The sequence below is a fragment of the Dasypus novemcinctus genome, chromosome 3 (genome assembly GCF_030445035.2).
Source record: "Dasypus novemcinctus isolate mDasNov1 chromosome 3, mDasNov1.1.hap2, whole genome shotgun sequence".
Lineage (NCBI taxonomy): Eukaryota > Metazoa > Chordata > Mammalia > Cingulata > Dasypodidae > Dasypus > Dasypus novemcinctus.
This window is the reverse complement of record NC_080675.1, coordinates 164121314-164130698: the sequence shown is the minus strand read 5'-3', so window position 1 is coordinate 164130698 and position 9385 is coordinate 164121314. Positions and strand designations below refer to the sequence as shown.

Genomic DNA, 9385 nt, shown 5'->3' with positions numbered 1-9385 from the left:
TTTAAAGTCTATTTTGTCTGATATTAATTTAGCTACTCCTGCTCTTTTTTGGTTATTGTTTGATGTAAGATTGTTTTCCAGCCATTCACTTTCAACCTCCTTGAACTCCTGGGTCTAAGATATATTTCTTGTAGACAGCATAGAGATGGGTCATATTTCCTTATCCAATCTTCCAGTCCAGGTCTCTTGACAGGTGAGTTTAATCCATTGACATTCAGTGTTATTACTTTCAAGGAATTACTTATATTAGCTATATTTTCTTTGAATTTGTGTTTGTCATGTTTTGTTCAATTTTTTTTTTGTCTTTTTAGTTGCTCTTACACTCTCCTCCATCTCTGTCTCTCTTGTTTTTTTTTTTCTTTCTTCCTGTAGAACTCACTTTAGTATTTCTTGAAGGGTAGGATTCTTGTTGGCATACTCTCTTAGTTTCTGTTTAGCTGTGAATATTTTGGGCTCTCCATCATTTTTTTAAAAATGAACAAAAAACTATTATTTTCCATACCACTCAACACTATATATATAAACATCTGTATTTCAAAGGTTTCAAAATATTAGACAAACATTTGCCAATTATTTTTTAAAACAATACTCCTTTAGAATATTTCTCTTCCTTGTGCTTATAGTTGATGGCACAAATATCTCAAGCCAAAGTTTAATGCTCTGGAAAAAATCGTAGTAGACAGGGGCTAAGTGCAGACATTAGCAGCTCCATTTTATAAACAAAGTTTTGCCCTTCCATTTTATTCCACAGCACCTCTCTGAAGGGTGCACAAAGATGATTCCATTTGCTATCTTGTAAAACATCACTTTTTGGAAGGTCTTTGCACTGGTTATGGGGAAACTGAATTAAGACCTTGCTGCCACTTTCAGGGCCATTACGAACTGCGTAGTCACCATTGGGAGAGGCCACTGTGATGGCACAGGCGTTGCCGATGCTCTCCACGGGCCCCAGGCCCACGTGGCTGCTGAAGCTCAGGACCTGCCACCCCATGACCTTGGCCAGCTGCTGGATGGCGTGCACCTGGTGCTGGGACATCTGCGACAGAAGCAAGTCCTGCAGCTCCTGCTCCTGATGAGGCAGCATGATTACTCTTCCATTCCTGTGCACTACTCGGATCTGCTCAACCCTGATGTTCAACTGAAGCTGAATGGACTTGCATATTTGTTCATAGCCTTGGGGTGTGATCAAAACTTTCACACTAGATTCATAAACATCATTAATATTTGACCTGTGGGCCTATATCTGAGGATCCTCAATGCGACTTGCTAAGCTGTCAATGGTTACAGCAGTTCTACTCCTCAGAAAAATATGCTTTGCTTGTTTATTTTTTTCAGAAGCCTTTCACTGGACTGTAATGAATTAACTTCATTTTTATCAAAAGCTTGAGGACCTGAAAGTCTCATTCTCTTGTAGCCAAAAGGTGCACTTGCTGGATGAGGCATCGTGACGGAACTCAAGGTCTGTTTATGAAACTCTCTAATCAGCAGGTGCAAATTATGTTCTAGGACATAAAGATGGTCCTCTGGACTTAGCTTCTCAGTAGCCAATTTCTGGGATTTCTTATCATTTGAGGAATGGCACAAAGAAATAGACAACTGCAAGCTTGGAAAGGGCTGAGAGATAATCTGTTTTTTCATCACAATGTGAGGGATCTGCAATTTAATCTGAACAGCTTCCCGAGAAAGCTGTGCAAATATTTCTTTACACAAGAGAACATTTTGTGCCACTTCTCATTTTGTCTGCCAATGTGGGGAACCTGGCTTGATTTGGGTAAAGGTCATCTGAAGAGGTTAACTGTGCCAAGATCACCTAAGTCTGGAGCCTGTTTTTGAATTGAAACCTTGATAAATGCAGATCCCTCTAAATCACTTGGAATCTGGACATCAAGGGGGTAGTAATCATCTGGTATCTTCTTATCCAGATCAATATCTGTATTCTTTATTACTTCAAATGTCCCATGATGGGGAAAAAGAGACCCTGTGCTTCTGTAGCTCAGATCACCAAGAATTTTATCTTCAACTTTTCTTAGTTTCCAGTGTTGCCTTAATCTCAAAAGTTCAGAGTTGAAGTCTCTTTGTAGCTTATTTTCTTGGATTTCAGTAACTGATTTAGTTAATCTTTCTGCTCCTTTCAAGAGGATTTGTGCTGCTCCAGCAAGTGACTTCTTTTTAGATATCGACTGCAACGTCTGAGGATTCTGTTCTGGAGGAAGTGCATTTTGAGAAACTGGGTCAAGAGTCATAAATTTTTTATCCCTGACAATACTGAGAACATCATAGAGAACACACATCTCTGTCAGGGCACTTCTCAGATTGTTCTTCACTGAGTCCCAAGGCCACAGGGAAGGCTGAACTTTTACCAGCCCTTCCTCGTCGTCGCGGTGGGCACTGGGCCCCGCGCCCGCCCAGTCTTGCGCGTCGCCCTCAGCCGCCGCCGCCTCCTCCTCCTCCTCCTCCTCGGAGCCCGCGAGCGCTGGTGAAGTCGATGGCGCTGCGCCAGGCGCCAGGCGCGCCAGTTCTGCACATGGACAGCGGCTGCAGGTACGTCTCGGTGCCATCCAGACCCACCTCCTGGACCTACCTCTCGCAGGCTGACTCGATGCTGATTTGCACGGCACGTGCCCCGGACATGCTGCCGGCGGGGGCGGGCCGGGGCTGGGGTCGGAACCGGAGCCATCGGGCCGCGCCTGCCCTCGGGAAGCTGCGGATGGCGGCGGCCTTCCCAGGAGGCAGCGCCGCGTCCCCTCTCCGTCATTTTTGAATGCTAACTTTGCTGCATAGAGTATTCTTGGTTGTAAATTCTTTTCTTTTAGTACTTTGACTATGTCATACCACTGCCTTCTTGCCTCAGTGGTTTCAGATGAGAAATTAGCACTTAATCTTATGGAGCCTCCTTTGTTTGTGATGGTTCTCTTTTCTCTTGCAGCTTTTAGTATTTTCTCTTTGTCTTGAGTATTGGATAGTTTGACAAGTATATGTCTTGGGGTGGGCCTGTTGGGATTTATGCTGTTGGGGTGTGTTGTGCTTCCTGGGTATGTACATCCATCTCCCTCAATAGGTTTGGGAAGTTTTCAGCCATTATTTCCTCCAATACCCTTTTGTCCCCTTTCCCTTCTCTTCTTCTTGGATGCCTGTAATGTATATGTTTATGCATTTTGCATTGTCATTCAGGTCCCTAAGTCCTTGTTGGATTTTTTCTGTCTTTTTATTGATCAGTTCTATTATCTGCTTGATTTCAGATGTACAGTCTTCCACATCACTAATTCTCTCCTCTGCCTCTTTGAGTCTGCTGTTATTTGCTGAGAGTGTATTTTTGATTTCTTGAATTGTGCTGTTCATCACCATCATATCTGTTATCTTTTTGTGTGTGATTGCAATTTCTTCTGTATTCTCTTCAATTGTTTTCTTCGTATTCTTAATCTCTTCCTTCACCTCATCAATTGGTCCCTAATATATGTTTTGAGATCTTTAATTACTTGTTCGATGTTCTTGTCCTCTTCCTGGCTTTTAGTTTGCTCATTGGATTGGGGCATGTTTTCCTGATTATTGGTTTGGTTTGTGTTTTTTTGTTGCTGTCTGGTTATAATTTTATCTTGACTGGTTTAATCAGTTGCTTAGCTTCTCTGTCTAGTTTGGGGTGTAATTAGTTGTTGTTTTTGCATGCGCATTAAGTTTTCTTTTTGTCACTTTGTTGTTCTTATCCTATTTCCTTGTTGTTGGCTAAGTTCACTTGAAGGAAAATATTAGGGCCAGAGAAAGCAAAAGGAGTAAGAAAAGAAAATGAGTAATAGTACTGATAATAAATATTAACAGAGGAACCATGTGAGATCTAGGAGAATGGATATTAGACTCATGTAAGTTATGTAGAATTATAACAGTAAAAAAAGTAGAGTATATAAAATGAGACAGTAAACTGAATATGGGGAGGAATATAGAGTGAATTAAAAGGCCAGTGTGTTCAGGAGAGAGGGAAAGAGAAAAGAAAGGATAATAATATAAAGAGTGAATATAAGACAGAAAACAGAACAAAGGTATTAGAAATAAAAAGTCAGAAAAATAGGGGAGCAAACAAAGAAAGGTGTAATGTAAGAGAAACAATCAATGATGGAGGATAGGAAGATATAGAGGAAAGGGAATAGTGTTGTTGGCCAAAATCAATACACACAGAAAAGAGGAAATGGAGGATGAGGAAATACAGCAAATGTGAAGCACTCCCTGCAGCACCTAATATAAAAAGAATTAAAAAGAGAGAAAGAAAGAAAGAAAAGGAAAAAAAAAAGGGACTAAAGGGAGGGGGGAAGCAAGCAAGAAAAAGAAAAAGAGATAAAAGAAAGAAAAAAGGGCCTTGGGGGGATAAAGAGGAAGGAAAAACAAGAACACAAACCAACAAAATACCAGACAAAGTTTCAAGCAAGGAATCCTCTTTGCAGTTAAATAATACACTTAGGGATCTGACATTCCCCCTTCCTCCCTTCCACACTTCTCTCTCTCCCAGGGCAGCAGGAAAGCTAAATGGGTACTTGTTGAACCAGCTCCACACAGAAAACAATGCCTCTTACTTTCCAGAGAGAGAGCACCCACACCTCACCAGGAACCCCAAGTATGCTATTGGAAGCTAGGAAAGCACCTCCTATAGTCTCTCTCCTTTAGGTGTGCTACGAGAGGGCTAGTTGATTTTTTGACTCCACCTTCTCCCAGACCAAGTTTCCTATCTCAGGGTATTTAGGTGAATTGGGCTTTCTCAGCAGATTTACCACTCCTTCCTTCCCAGGCTCTCCCCAAGCCAACTGGTATGCTCCTCCAAGCAAATAAAAAAAAAAAAAGGAAAAAAAGTGTGTGTGTCTGGGGGGAACACCAGAAAATTTAACCTGTATTAACCAGGCTCCCCACCGCACCCCCCACCGAATCCCTCCCACCCACGGAATCAGTCCAAAACCGGAGGGTTAGGGCAGTCCCGGACCTCCGGGAGTGCTGGACTTGGGAAAGGGAAGTCCAGGACACTGCAAACCCAGGGCATGTAGGTCTTTGGAACACGGGCTATGGGGGATCAGGGGACACAGACCTGGGGACCACGCATCCGAGGACCGTGGGGCCCAGGAATGCCACCGCACAACCGACAGTTCTCAGGGAACACTGTGGCCGCCAGCCCCAGGGGGAAGGGTCCTGCCAGCCCACAGCTTCCAACCTCTGTACTTGTAACCCACAATTCTACATTTAGCAAGCACCACCTTTCTCACTGTCTCTCCAAATCGATGTCCATACACCCTCTGCCTTGCAAGCCCCCAAGATAACCTCTTTAGGCAAGACTCCAACCCCACTCGGCCGCCTCTTTGCAGGAGAGATTGTAAGGTGCGCTCACTCAGACGCCATCTTGCCCCACCTCCCTTACTCTGTTTTAGTGCTCTGAAAGAAAGGTTTGGGGTTTCAATTTAGTGAAAAGAAGAAGAACAGAAAGCTATGCAAAGTATAATACATCCTCATAGTTATACTGGCTGTGAGTACCAAGTTGTACAAATGGGGCATTTTGAGTAATATTCAAAAAAAATTTTTTTGTGCTAAATTAAATGAATGGGTAATTGAGAGTTCTGCCTGGAATTTGTAGTCACTAATATACAAACTAACAAAGTACATTTATAGGAAGACATTTTCACTTGTTAAATCATTTCTTACATACTTTCTTAAATGACTTAAAGAATAAGATTAATTAGATAGGGTTACAAAAATTAGGATAAAAAATGGGAAAATCCACTGGATGGAACGTGGGAGAGTGTGGGCTATGGTGTGGACCACAGGCCATGGGGTGCAGCGATGCCCAGAGATGTACTCACCAGATGCAATGGATGTGTCATGATGATGGGGGAGAGTGTTACTGTGGGGGGAGTGGTGGGGTGGGGCTGGTGGGGGTGAATGGGGACCTCATATTTTTTGAATGTAATATTTAAAAAAAAATGAATAAATAAAATAAAATTTAAGAAAAATAGGAAAATCATATTTTGGTATGACTGTGATCTTTAACACATAGAAAGTTTCCTCTGAGCTTCTTGGTAGCCCAGTGGGGTAGGCCATGTCCCCATTTTACAAATGAGAAAAATGATTCACAGAAGGAAAATAGAAATCCTAATTTCAATTGTTTTGTAAGTGGAAGGATATTGAAGCAATGCTATATCTGATTTCAGAAATTAAGCTTGCTTATGAGTACTCCACTAAGTGTATCCATTTTCTCAGGGAAAGTTTTTCTTGAATAAGTACAAAATAAAAGTTGCCTCTTGGGTCAACTCAGCATTTAACCACAGGCTGAGTTGAAACTACTTTTAAATGTGCATTCATTAATTAGTATTTTTAAATGTGCCTATATGCATAATTGTTTTTAAAGTTTCAGACCAGGAAATATTACCCAAAATTACTTCACACAGAGAGAGGTGTCAACATAGAAGCCTCTCTACCACACTTAAGAACATACTGCGCTGCCAGGCACAGAAAAATTGCCAAGTGACAATGTGTTAATTATTCTCGTGTAACAAGAAGTCTAGAGGGAGGGGCAATCCAGGGCTCAAGGATGGCTCAAGAATGCTCGCTAAGGAATTTGAGGGACTTTTCCTTGTAACTTGTTGGGCAATACCTGGCTCATATGACCATCTCTATATCCTCTAGAAAAGGTGGATTCTGAAGTATGCGGAGTAAAGCAACGTGCAATGCCTGCTACTCTGTTAATGAAAGAATTGGAACAAGAAGAGATAAACAAACAAAATCTAAAATATCTGGATTTAAATGAAAAAAGGACACTTATTTTATTTTGATTCTCTTCCTGCTTAATACCTAAATTGGAGAGGGTCAGATCCTTAGATGAGATTCAGTTGGACAAATCAGTTCTTTCTAATAAATGGAAAATTAATCAATAAGTCATACTGAATACTTGATAAAATTTCCATACCAAATCCAATGCTTTGCACGAGGTACAGATAGATATTCTTTCTGGCCTTTTGTCTTTAAATGAACAAGAAAATTAAAGTCCCTTTATTCCAGTATAATATTTATCAGGATATAAACTGCATTTTAGTAGATTCAAAGGCCACCTCTTTCCAGTTTAGACTAGATCTTCAGTAGTGATTCTTCCCAGCTAGAGCCCCTAATTTATCTTCTTAAATGTAGTTCTTTCTAAACCAGGTCTTGTCTCTCTCTTCCTAGTTATCTTAAATGGTGGATATTCTTACCTTGACTCACTTTCTCTTCTCACGGTGGGCCAGGCCAACCCTTGGTGCAATGTCCCTGTCATTTTGCACCAGCGTTCCCTAGTTCAGGTTGAACCACACCCTAGAGCAGGTTGTCTGCACTGATGAGCGCCAGGCTTCTGGTCCATTTCCTCCAAAGGGCTCACTGAACGAGCCCTTCTCCATGAGCTCCTCTCCTGGTGATCATTAATCCATTCTTGTATGGACTCAATCCTGACCTCTTCTATTCAGGTTGCTCCTGGGTGTTTTGGCGTTCTCACTGGAGCTTGACTTCAGATTTCTTAACTGTTTCCTTTTCTCCCTTGTTTAACTTCTGGTTATCTAATCCCCTGGCTCACTCATCCCAAAGTAGCACCTTTTTCTCCCACAAAAGGAATGACCCCATGCCCAAGTTTATTTGGCCATAATTTTCCATATATTCAGGGAATATTCGGGAGGCAGGCAGGAAGGAAGCTTTCGGAAAAGTCTGCACTACAGCCTGTGTTTTCTAACAAAACAATTACAAGTCCTGAAGGTGAAATACAAGGATAGACTAGGCCTTTTTGTGAAAACAGCTCTCTGTGCCTACTAGTGATTATTGATCAGGGACTAAATGTTTGCCAACAAGCAGTTGAGTGGCTCTGGCTCATTATGGAAGCGACACTTGATCAGCTTTAAAAGATCAATTTCAACAGAGGCACTGTAATGTTTTGCATCTTAGAGTGGTGAATTCAGATGGTGGCAGCTAGAATCATATAAAGTCAAACAGAAAAGACACCCTTCTCAGAGGGTGGGGGGCAGGATACGTTAGGGATCCAGAGTAGCTCCTGGTCAGTGCACCAGGAACTTGAGAAAATTCCTCCCTTCAACAGATATACTGATCCTGAAGCCAATTCCATCATGGCTTATTAGTCAATTCAGTTCAGATCCACATATGTAAATCATCTAATTCCAGAAGATTAGCCTGTCAATTGAGAAGTCCATTTGTTAGTTAATAAAGTTGTTGCTTAATGTCAGCTCTTATTTTTTTATTTTTTTTTATTTTTTATTTTTTATTGACTTTGTAATAATATTACATTAAAAATATATATGTGAGGTCCCATTCAACCCCACCCCCCCACCCCCCCTCTCCCCCCCCCCACCAACACTCGTTCCCATCATCATGCCACATCCATTGGATTTGGTAAGTACATCTTTGGGCACCTCTGCACCTCATATACATTGGTTCACATCATGGCCCATACTCTCCTCTATTCCATCATGTAGGCCCTGTGAGGATTTACAATGTCCGGTGATTACCTCTGAAGCACCATCCAGGGCAGCTCCATGTCCCGAAGACGCCTCCACCTCTCATCTCTTCCTGCCTTTCCCCATACCCTTTGTCCATTATGTCCACTTTTCCCAATCCAATGCCACCTCTTCTATGTGGACACTGGATTGGTTGTGTCCATTGCACCTTTATGTCAAGAGGAGGCTCAGATTCCACCTGGATGCTGGATGCAATCCTCCCATTTTCAGTTGTAATCACTCTAGGCTTCATGGTGTGGTGGTTGTCCTTCTTCACCTCCATCTTAGCTGAGTGTGGTAAGTCCAATAAATCAGATTGTAGGTACTGGAGTCTGTTGAGGCTCAGGATCTGGCTATCACATTGTCAGTCCAGAGATTCAAATCCCCTAAATATATCTTAAACCCCAACATTAACTGCACCTCCAGCACATTAGCATGAAAGTCTTATGAAGGGAGATCCCATCTGAGTCCAGATTCATCACACATAAACACCATTTCCAAAGAGGGGCCATCTGCCCTGGTAGTTAACCCCATCGGCCATGACCATAACTCCCATGGGTCTCTTTAGCCCTCAAAGGAACCAATATCTGGGGGTTGTATCTGCTTTATCTGTCTCTCTGACTCTGCTCAGTTGTGCATGAGGGCAAACCTTCTGCCAGCCTCCAGACTCTTTTTTAGAAACTCGTAGCCATATAAACTCATTTCTCCTTTCCATTTCCCCCTTACTTTAGGTCAAACAGCATTTTAAAGTCATGGTATTTTATGTAGACATGGATATTCTGCTGATCCGCATTGAACCTTCCGTATAAGGTCATTTTCCAGTTGCATCATCAGTTGGTAGTTGATAGTGGTCCCTCGTTGCCAGGGAGGCTCATCCCCGGGTGTCATGT

The 9385-nt window shown here is 42.1% G+C and overlaps 1 pseudogene; it reads right to left on the bottom strand.

Annotated features, from left to right (window-relative positions):
- Positions 1-638: 638 nt before the first annotated feature.
- On the bottom strand, positions 639-2631 carry LOC101426920 (mediator of RNA polymerase II transcription subunit 17 pseudogene; annotated as a pseudogene).
- Between the last annotated feature and the right edge of the window lie 6754 nt (positions 2632-9385).